Consider the following 676-nt stretch of genomic DNA (forward strand, 5'->3'; position numbering starts at 1 on the left):
CGCCGCCCGTCCCGGTGCTGGTGCCCGTGCCGGGGGGGGGCGGCTTCGTGCCCCACCTGCGGAGCAAACTTGGGTGCACGGGGAAGGCATCCGAGGGCATTTCCCTTTCCCTCCCTTAGGAAGCCCGCTGCGCTTGTCACCTCGTCTCCAACGAGTTTTGGGTTCAAGGGCTAATCCTGCGCAGCGCAGGTACTGGGGATCGCTCCTCCTCTGGTTTAAGCTCGTGTGGATGCCGGGCATCCCTGGATGCACCTACACGTCTGCTGGGAGAGGGCTGCACAGCCTGACCGATGTTCTTCTCCCCTGCCTCAGCTGGGGCACCCACCTTCACCTCCGGGACCCACTTAACCTTTGCGGAATAACGATTCCCGGCCCCATCCCGTAACCATGTGCAGGATAATGCTCCCTTTTGCTTCCGTGGGACTTTCTCCCCACCCGGGAACGGCGCTTGTCCCTTGAAAAGTCTTTTATTGAGGAGAAACAACCATGCCACTTGCGAAGCATCAGCCGCAGGCGCCTGGCTAGGTTTGCGAGGAGAAGCGGGTCCGGCGGGGCAGGGTGGGGATGTTTGTTTGCTCGGAGGGTTCCACGGGCTGCACCGCCGCCCGGAGTCCAGCGAACATCTCGCCCGCCGCAACGCGGCAGTGGGTGGGGGATGGCTGGGCAAAACCGCCCC

This window comes from Pygoscelis adeliae, unplaced genomic scaffold (genome assembly GCF_000699105.1).
Source record: "Pygoscelis adeliae isolate BGI_AS28 unplaced genomic scaffold, ASM69910v1 Scaffold354, whole genome shotgun sequence".
Lineage (NCBI taxonomy): Eukaryota > Metazoa > Chordata > Aves > Sphenisciformes > Spheniscidae > Pygoscelis > Pygoscelis adeliae.